This window comes from Canis lupus, chromosome 8, assembly GCF_003254725.2.
Source record: "Canis lupus dingo isolate Sandy chromosome 8, ASM325472v2, whole genome shotgun sequence".
NCBI lineage: Eukaryota > Metazoa > Chordata > Mammalia > Carnivora > Canidae > Canis > Canis lupus.
Window position 1 is genome coordinate 6,989,544 of NC_064250.1, and position 10,392 is coordinate 6,999,935.

At 33.8% G+C, this 10,392-nt stretch overlaps 1 long non-coding RNA gene across 1 annotated transcript; it reads right to left on the minus strand.

Moving 5' to 3' along the window:
• Positions 1-515: 515 nt before the first annotated feature.
• Positions 516-10,167, minus strand: LOC125755537 (uncharacterized). The gene is made up of 3 exons (XR_007412252.1): positions 6,997-10,167; positions 1,547-1,665; positions 516-1,115 (listed from the first exon to the last, which is right to left on the minus strand). It is a non-coding gene; the product is annotated as an uncharacterized LOC125755537 (long non-coding RNA).
• Positions 10,168-10,392: the final 225 nt, after the last annotated feature.

Below are 10,392 nucleotides of genomic sequence, written 5' to 3' on the forward strand. Positions count from 1 at the left end.
GTGCTACAGAAAAAAGATGACCTATCTTTTTGGGGGTGTTCTTTAGTGAGTTCTGCTCTACAGTTGCATGTTTTGGAGGTATCTTCCTTATTCCTTATTGTCTCCAGTTTATTCCCCCAATTATCTTTTATCATATTATTCTTAGGCAAATTATTGGTCTTGATGGAACTTACTTCTCCAAATATTAATAATAAGGACAGCACACCATAAAATAGCTCTACTGATAGATAGTAGGCAAGATAAATACAATGGACAAAATGTAGATAAATGGTAAAAATAATATACATAGAATTTTCTATAACACAAGAATCAAATACTACCCCCATCATAAAATAGAAAATATGACTCTTAAGAAAATGAAGGCAATGAGAAATAATTGAGAACCAAGAAGAAAGAATATGATAGTAGGAAATAATAAGTTTTCACTTTAGTGAAAGATATTTAAAATCTAAATAAAGACATAAAATAAATGAAACAAATTAGAGCAATAAGGGTTAGGAAGGAAACACCTTAAAACTGAGTTAAGAAAATGGTTGCCAAGTTTGAAAAATCATATAATTTGCAGTAGATGAAACCTAGATTGATAAGTAAATAAATACATGTAAATAAATACATGTACCATGTAAGAGATGGTGATATATAAAGAAATTAGGCAAAAAATTTTTACAATTTTGGCATCATTGACGTACCTAAAAATTATTAACACTTATAGTGTTAAGGTAAAAATCTTAATCTCCATATCAAATGGCATATTTGTCCAAAGAGAGTAGATAGAATGCTCTGTGCTTTATCTGATATCCTTGTATAGTATTGAACTAATAGAGTAAAAAAGTATGTCCTTGGAAATCTCAGAGATCTCTACTTTCAATTCTCACCAAGGTAAAGCAAAAGTCCTATGAGTATTCAGGCAAAAAAAAAAAAAAAAAAAAAGGAAAAGATCTATATTCAATATAAGGTGACTAAGGAGCTTACACATCTTAAGGGAAAATGATCATGAACCAAGTATTTCTTCTTTTTGAAGGAGTTGAGGGGAGGGCAGCCAAGTTCTCATTTAAGTATAAAGAAGACAGTTGCAAACACATAAAGCCCTCAAAGATGGTATCATCCAAGCATTCCTGAAAAACAAAATGAAAATGTTAAAATTCAGCCAAGTGATGTAATATAAATTTAAAAAAGTCAGAGATGATAAAATTATGGTATAAAAAGAAGTATTTTCAGTAAGCATTGCATATATTTAATATATAGCAGAATGAAATATATTTCTATCAACAGGAAACTAGTGAAATAAAATATAGCAAAATAAAATATTGTACAGCCTTAAGAACAATGAACTATTTTTTTTTCATACTAGTATGGAAAATTATCAAGGATGAATTGTTAAATAAAATTTCATCTTTCCATGAAAGTGTGGGTGTCTGAAATTCTACCATATATAAACTATGGGCATGTGTATTAGATAAAGTGACATAATCTACTTATTGAAATATATTGCCGAGAAAGTGGATAATGAACCAGAATAGACTTTTATGATTTGTGATATAACTACCCAAAGATAGATCAGCGGAAAGAGTCCTCTATGGTCATTCAGGAATGGATGCTGTTGGAGTCTTCTTTGCCTTTCTTAGCATGTGGTCTCTGTGGTCAGCATGAGCATTTCTATGCTACCTTGACAGAGAAAGAATAACACAGAGAAAATCAAATAATTTTATGGTCTAGAGCCTTAAAATGATACACAACACTTTCATTACCATTTCTGGATAGTAATCAAGTCTTATGCCTGCACATACCTGCAAATGAACCTGGGGAATGTATGTTCAAGGAGTAGAGAAAACAGCAGAAGCTGTTGGTTTCTTCCATGACATTCATGAAAAATAAATGAGGAAATATTTGAAAACTAAAAAAAAGTTATTGAAATGTGATCAAATCAAATTAGTTTTCCTTTTATGACTAGAAGGGAAGAGAGTATTAAGGCCATAGGATACAAGGGTACTATTCTGGAAGATGTGATGGAACATGTGGGAAGGAAAAGTTGAATGAAGAGTTCAATTGCAAATTTATCTGTTTTGGGTTTTGCAAATGCTGCTGCCACCCCTAGGAGGCACAACCACACTACTGGGTCACCTAACTTTGATCAACTCCATCATGTTCATCCCCAACATCATAAACAGTGAGTCTTTGGACCATATCTCCTTTGGGCTCAGCTCAAAGTCAGTGTTCTAAAGATAGCAGAAAACTTGTGCTCTGAGTACCAGGAAGAAAAGTTCTAAGGATTCCTGATTTCACAGTAGTATTCTGTGGTTTATGTGCCAAGGTGGTGACTTCTCATACCCTAATGGCACTCTGGTGGCAAATCCACCTGTGGGGAAAAATTTGATGAGAATTTCATCCTGAAGCATGGGGTCCTCCCTGGCATCTTGTCTATGGAAAATGCTGGACCCAACACAGTTTCCAGTTTTTCATCTGCATTGTTAAGACTGAGTGGTTGGAATGGTAAATGTGTTCTTTTGCAAGGTGAAGGAGTACATAAAATGCTGTCGAAGACATGGAGCACATTGGGTGTTACTGAACCCAAGTATGGCTACTGGTTACTTAGAAGATCATTACTCAAGAGACATATTGTGATTGGAAAGGAATTTAAGCTTTATTCAGGATGCTGACCTCCTCGGGAGAATGCAGACTCTTGTCCAAAAGCCATCTCCATCTCAGGTTTGTGCCTGGCCTGGGAGTTTATAAAGGGGTTTAGCCAAGAGACTGCAGTGTCCTATATAACATTTCTTGATCATGTGCAGACTTAATGATGCCAGGTACAAACATTATCTCAGTGCTCAAGGGTTGTGAAAGAGGGTTCAATTCTTGTTTTGTGATGTACAGGAATAATCTGTACTTTCTGCAAAAGAGGACAAGGTCTACAGATACACAAAGGGAGGTCAGGAAAATCATTTGTGTCACCTAACAGAAAAAGACATTTTGCTAAAATTTTTTTGCTGGGCTAATCAGAAAGCTGAGGCAAGTTCAAACAGACTTGTTTTCCTCTGTGGTATGCGAAAGTTCTAATTCTTCACTCCTCAAGGCCAGCAGTCTCCAGATCTTAAAGAAAGTTACTCCTGTTATGGATCAAGGGCGTTAAGTCAGCAAGTTAACCCTTAAGATTGGCTAGAATGCTGTCACAAGTTCATGAATGGCAAGATCAGCAAGATCACTGCTGACCACTATGACCATCTCTAAAAAATTTGACTTCTATTTTATCTCAGCCATCAGATTGTTCCTTTTGTGGCTCAGGAGAGCACCCCTCCACCTCTATCTGCTCTCAGTAGTCTATCTTTGTGCTGTCACTGCAGTTCTTTGGGTTCCATATTTTCCTTATTTCCCTCCAAGTCTAGCTAGATTGCAAGAGTTAAGTTTGTAATTAAAAAAGATGAACTAAACAACAGTTTAATTTTTTTAAACTATTCTGCAGTTTATACAAATCTGATCAAAGTACAAAACCATCTTGCAAATACCTCAAGCTATTTTGTAAAACATAAATTTTTGAATGAGTTCAATTATTTTGCTGTATGAAGAGAATTACTTGACCCTTTCCATACTATAAATTCTGAAATAGAGACATTGAAATTTATCTATATGTGTATGGATATTCAAATGATGACTCACTTTTTATTTATAGTTGATTTTCTTCTTGTGGATGGATGGTTTTTCAAATGCTGTATTCAAATATCAGGTTTGATCCCTCACTAAACTGAGAACTTACCTTGTAGGGAAATTATTCTTTCTCTTCAGCAGAATATCAATGTAGACAGTATACCTGCTGTTTAAAATCCCCATTTCTTACTCCTTTTTTTTGTCTTTTATATCATATACCCATGAAAGTAAAATTATTGAACAACATAATTTTGAGCCCTGTTTAAATATAAGAAACTTTTTCTGAAAGATAGGATTTAAGGTACAAAACCATCTAGAGACTTAACAAAACATTAACATATTTTACATTATATCATGCTTTATTACTGCCTAGCACCTTATTTACAATAAAAAATAATGAGTTTTAGAGATATCTATTAAGGGATTTCATGAGAAATGACTTCATTCTTACTCTGAGACTAAATGTAGACAGCAGCACAGTATTCTTCAGGATAAATGAGTGTTTGATAGGATGATTATACCAGGAGGGATAACCTTCGCTGTGGTGCACAAAGATTCTTAGGCTCAGAAATCTAGTCAAATACAAATAGAAATATCCCTGAGAGACCTTTTCTGGCAATGGATGAGAGCTCTTTCCTTTAGGACATTCAGAGGTCACTGCTTACAATTTCACCAGCAACCAATGTCTATTTAAAGTGTCCCTTGTTAGAGAAATGATGGGGATATAGATTCTCCTCAAATGTAATTCCAAAAGATAGAAAGCACTGTCCAGAACAAGCAAAAAAGAATGTGGCAAATGTGTCTAACAGTATAAAACTGAGTACTTCTATATACTTGTAAATGAAGACTTCACAAATAAAAATGAATTTGATAGTCAAGCAGAAATGAAGACCTGAAGCTTAAAACCAAAAATATCCTGTGTGCTGAGAATCATCTCCACCCTTTCATTTCTAGAAGTGATCGTATATGTGACTTAAGTCTGAAGGATTATTTTGCAAGCCTTTTGTTGTTCTCTTAATTTTAAATTTTGGAGTATTAATGAATTGAACTGGGGATAAATAAGAGACTGCATATAGTAGCAAACCTAGGTACAATAAACTGTTCTACAATAATTACTTTGAGAAACTTTACTATTCCTAAAATTCACATGTGTATATAACCCCAGATCATTTTTAGAGTCACTTAGCATCCTTATACACCTTGGAGAACTCAGATAAGATTTTTTCCCCTGAAACTCATTAGAAGATATATAATGTGCATTTTGGGAGCTGAAGATCCAGAAGGGGGCTAGGTAAGAAGTGCAGCAAATTTAAAGCTGTTTCTAAAGCACTACTGATATGTGAATTCACTTATTGCAGTAGTGAGTTTACAGGCTATGTTGCAGAAAATTAGGACAATCTCTGGGGAATGTGAAAAGGCTCAGTTGAGGACTCCATTTTTCTTAGTGCCACATAAGTGACATCTCCATTATTTGCATGTAAACTACTGATCTTTTAAATTTTAATCAAATGATAATTGGAAAAAATTAAATGAACAAAAGTTTGTGTGCATGTGTGCGCATACATATATGTGTATGGCAGTGTTGCCAAAACCATTGATGAAAGACTTTTTTAAATTGAATATAGTTATCTGCTGTACTCAATAGAAAAGTGATTTCTTAACAGTCATTCCCTTAAATCCATATTTCTTTCAATGTTGGAATTATTACAAATGAGACATTTTACATCATCTTCCTCCTGCTTCCACACTAGGAATTGAGTAAACATTTGACAGGTAACAGGAGAATCTTGCATTCTTTTCAGTACAGTTATTCTAATACTTGTCTGTGATAATTATAAGTATTTTACCCAGTTTCCTAGACCTAGTTATGAAATCCTTCTTCAGTTGCACATTCTCACTGGTTCTCTTTCTCTCTCATTCTTATGTTGACTTTTTACCGGCTTTACTCTATATTCTCCAAATCCAAATCTAAAATCTATTTAAAATAATTGGGTCGGGCATATTTTCAAACTATTTATTCTCTCTGTACATTTTATGTAGAACTAGCAATATAGACATATTGTCTATGTATACAAAACAGGGTTAAATCAGAATGTTTCTTTTGCTTATAAGACATCTATTCAATGAGGAATGATCTAAGTTGGTCAGAAGGACCCAGAAATCTCAGAGAATGAATAATTCTTCAGAGTATCCTCCTTTACTTGAGAACTCAGCACATGTTTGAGGTCAGGGGCACGTGGATCTCTAGCTCAGGAGAGTTTAGCTCAGACTTAGAATTCTCAATTGATGGTGATCCTTTGAAATAATAAGCATGGGGAAGTAAAAACATTTCCACCTATTTAATTAAGATGCATTTCCTTTACTGCAAAAAGGTAAATTTATATCTAATAAAGACAGGCACTTTCTACTGAGAATTTCAACTATCATTAAATTTCATAAATGCTTTCTAATTATTTTTTCAAATTTGGATTTTCTAAATGCATACCATTTCCCCAAACTGTGTATATTTGTAATTTTTATAAAGTGTTATTATAGGGAACTGAGTGAGGAAAAATTAGAGAGGAGACAAACCATGAGAGACTTCTAACTCTGGGAAACGAGCAAAGGGTTGAGGAAGGGGAGGTGGAGGGGCATTGGGGTAACTGAGTGATGGGCACTGAGGGGGGCACTTGATGGGATAAGCACTGGGTGCTATACTATATGTTGGCAAATTAAACTTCAATAAAAACAAATTTAAAAAATAATAAAATTTTGTACAAAAAATGTTATTATAGGCTTTCTATTTTGTTCTTCACAGATTGGAAGGCAAATGTAATTCTGTTCATTTTACAGGTGAATAAAAAAAGAGAGAGAGAGGGAGACTCAGCTTAAATAGTTGATCATGGGACATACCTAAAAGACACTTAGCCTGATTCCAATTCACTGCTATTTAACTATGTAGTTATTTTCATTTCATATTCTGATGTTTACTCATGGTCAATCATGTATTTTTAAAATAAACTTGTAAAAACATAAAGTAATATAAAAGGTAATGAGTTCCTTAAAAATATCTAAGTTTTCCTATGTATGAGGAAACATGAAGGAATACACGAATAAAACAATATAGATTCATTCTGGGTAGGATATATGTCAGTTTAACATGAGACAGGCCTTTTAGGAAAGTTCTGTTATATTCCTAGTCCACGCCCCCCTAGCAGAGCATTTGATCATTTGCAGTATGAAATATGCCTTCTTTGAGGCCCTACCCGTAGTAAGCAGCAGAACAGGGCGTTGTGGATGCTGGGTTAGTCTCAAACTATTCTTAGAGAGATTCATTTTATCTATTATTTTGTTTGCTTTGTGAACTGTTTGTATTACCTTTTCTTTATCATTTAAAATCTTCAAGGTTCAAAAATATGTGAACCCATTTTGTGCGTTTCAGCATTACTCAAGTTCTGAAGCTTTTAGTCATGTCATGTTGTCCATGAAATATTTGATAGATGTGCTTTTTTCTTGAGCATCATATTTGCTTCTACAAACATATCTGAAAGAATGAGGAAATTGTAATTTTCATCATAACTGACAGGACTGGCAGACACTTCTCTCAATTGACTCCGTGCATATTTTTGATACACATAGTTTACGAAAGCAGCATTTATTTGTTTATAATCTTAAATTCTCAGATCAGCAAAACAGATTATAACAGACTTGTTCAAAATTAAATGAAAGTGGGGCAGCCCGGTGGCTCAGCAGTTTAGCACCTGCCTTCGGCCCAGGGTGTGATCCTGGAGTCCTGGGATTGAGTCCCGCGTCGGGCTCCCTGCATGGAGCCCGCTTCTCCCTCTGCCTGTGTCTCTGCCTCTCTCTCTCTCTTTCTCCCTCAAGAATAAATAAATAAAATCTTTTAAAAAAATTAAATGAAAGTGGCATTCAAATTATTTAAGAATAAAACACTCCGTATTTTATTGTACGAAGTTGAAAGTATTTGAAGCAACAAAAATGATGCAGTTAGAAGAAAGCAAAGCTGATAAACACTGTGAGTTAAACACTGTGTTAATAGTGTACACACTGCTTTAAATACACATTACTAAGCTGCCTTAATATCAAAGACTATTCTGCTTTGTAGGTTCAAGGTAGTATACTGCTTTATGTTTCAAGTTTCAGCTTGGTGAAAATTGAATCAGCAGAGTTGCAAAATCAAATTTATCATAAAAGTGATAACTGACCATTAACTACTATGTAATGCTGTAAACGTGACCCTATCACAAAACTACAAGATGGCCTCTTCTAGAACATGACAAACAGTTAGGAGGAACAGGAAAAGTCAGTGTATTTGTCACTAGGAACAAGAAAGATAAAAGGAACATGATCTTCTGCTGTTTCATTGTTTTCTTCACAATTTTAAGACACGCACTGTGCTCTTAATGGCAAATGCCTAGAGGAATAGTGCCTTCATTTTAAATTACAGCTATGTACGTTTAAGACATTGTATCGGCATTTTAAAGGAGTTACTTTTCTATAGTAGATATTTTGTTTTAAGTGCAGCAAAAGGCCAAGCTCAAATTCATTCCTAATGAGCCATGTGTTAATGTCAAAGTCTCTGCTGTCCACTCAAATGCCAAAGAACACATCTGACTTTATAATGAGCCAAACAGTTGTCTCTTCATAATCTCCGTTAGCCTTCTGTTAGATAGCTGCATCCAAAATTTATAACACAGTGATGGAGATTGTTGCTGTAATGGCTGAAAGCCAATCAAAGATGTAAAACTTCTTATATTATGTCAGTATTACTACCAGGTCTTTACCATTCTATCTCAACATCAAATAAACTGACCCAACAAATTCCAAATGAAATCTTGCCTGCTTTTAATCTACTCTGTATACTAGTGGGGGAGAGATCAAAATCAGATGACAGGCAACAAGGCAGTCAGCCAGTGGCAGGGTGGTTGGAATATAGGTGAAAGTCTGAAATGGCACTTCTAAATCTTTCTTTTCTCTGGAGAACACCCATTCCAACTAACCTCCTAATTTCTTAGACTTTTAGGTCTTAAATTATTTGGTTCCTGATTGGACACTTGCTGACATTCAAAAAGTTTAATGTTTATCTTTTTTATTGTCTAGATAATATGTCACACCTGCTTAACATGAACATAAATGCCTTTACATAGTCATGGATAATGAAAAGGATATCTAAAAATAAGGGGGTTTGAAAGTGTTCTGGGTGACATGTCATACATACACAGAGTTGTGAATTGAAATTAGATATATAATTCAGGCAAATCTATAAAATTGAGGGATATTCACATTTTTGTTTCATTGCCTAGTGAGTCAGTCTTATTGATATAAGTTTCTGGATAGATTTTTCAAGTATTTACCCTTAAGTTTAGTAGGGAAATTAGAGTATTCATACATTAAGTTGAAAAATATTTTACTTTAGTAGTGAAAGAAATACATAGAAACACATCAAAAGAAAACCAAGAGATGAGTAGAAAAACTAACATAAAGATTAAATGCAGTTAAATGTTACTGTCTTTGATTGATGAGACTATAAGAATTTTTACTTGTATTTTCTAAATTGTCTGTAATGAGACTGCATTTTTTAAAAGTTTCAGTTGAAGTAAATGAATGTTCAACCTCTGGCACCACACAAATTAAGCCTGATAGTGGGTTCTACTCAATGAAAAAGGGGGCAAGTATATTAAAATAATGTCACTGAGTACCTTTGCTATGTGTTTCAGAATCTTAGTTTTTAAACAAGATTTTTTAAAACGTGTTTTAGTAAAAAACTTACCAACTAAAATGATAGCTTATATACAATTTCTTTCATGTATATGTTGATAAAATATGTAATTTTAAATAATATCAAATATAACAAGTACTTAAGAATTAATATAACAAAAAATATGCAGAACCTAAATTTGTAGGACAAGCTACTTCTAAAATTGGTATGAAACTGCAAAGGAACAAAATAGCAGAGATGGTTTTGAAAAAGGCAAAAACTAGAGATTTATTTTATCAGCTATCAAAACTAATCACCAAACTATTGTGATTATGGCAGTGTTGGCAAAGAACAGAATGTAATTGTTGAAAAGATCAATTTACTTCAAAGCTGAAATGATACATCTCCAGATGAGGAATAAGGGTGAGTGAAGGGTAAGTGAAGAGTGAGAGAGACTTACTCTCAAATCTGTACCTTTGACTCTGATTGTTCCCTAGAATTACAGATTCATATATCCAGGCTGTATATTAGGCCACATCATTTTGTTATCTAATATTCACCTCAAATTTAGCATGTTCTAAAAAAAGAACTTGATTTCTTATAGTTTTCTTTCACATCTATATTTCTCTCAGTAAATGATTTTACAGTCCCATTCAAACTGTCCCCTTTACAGTCTTATTTCCTTTGTTTTTCTCATTCCATCAGTTTCTATTTCTTTCTTCTCTACCACTGCCAGCTAGTCAGAACTACTACATTTATCTTTTGCATAAAACAAAGCAATTGTTTCCTAATTGATTTCCTGATTCCCCTCTTGCCCATCTTTTTACAATTTGTTCTCAGCATAACAGACTTGCATTTAAAAAACAAAAATCACACTTCTGTACAAAATAATAATAAACCTAAGAAAATAATTATCACCTTTCCAACCTCTACACCCTCTTTCTCTTACCTTTACTGTACTACTAATACCAGATTCAGTATGATTTTTTTATTCTTTTTCTAATTTCATGAATATACATAGCTTCTATCTTAAATCCTTTGAACAAGCTATCCTC